The following is a 258-nucleotide window of genomic DNA, read 5'->3' on the forward strand; positions in this document are numbered from 1 at the left end:
CAGTCCATTTTAGTTCACTGATTCTTAGAATGTCGATGTTCACTCTTGCCATCTCCTGTTTGACCACTTCCAATTTGCCTTAATTCATGGACGTGACATTCCAGGTTCCTATGCAATATTGCTCTTTACAGCATCGTACTTTGCTTACATCACAAGTCACATCCACAACTGGGTATTGTTTTTGCATTGGCTCCATCCCTTCATTCTTTCTGGAGTTGTTTCTCCACTGATCTCCAGTAGCATATTGGGCACCTACTG

This window comes from Bison bison, unplaced genomic scaffold, assembly GCF_000754665.1.
Source record: "Bison bison bison isolate TAMUID 2011002044 unplaced genomic scaffold, Bison_UMD1.0 scf7180017864529, whole genome shotgun sequence".
Taxonomy (NCBI): Eukaryota; Metazoa; Chordata; class Mammalia; order Artiodactyla; family Bovidae; genus Bison; species Bison bison.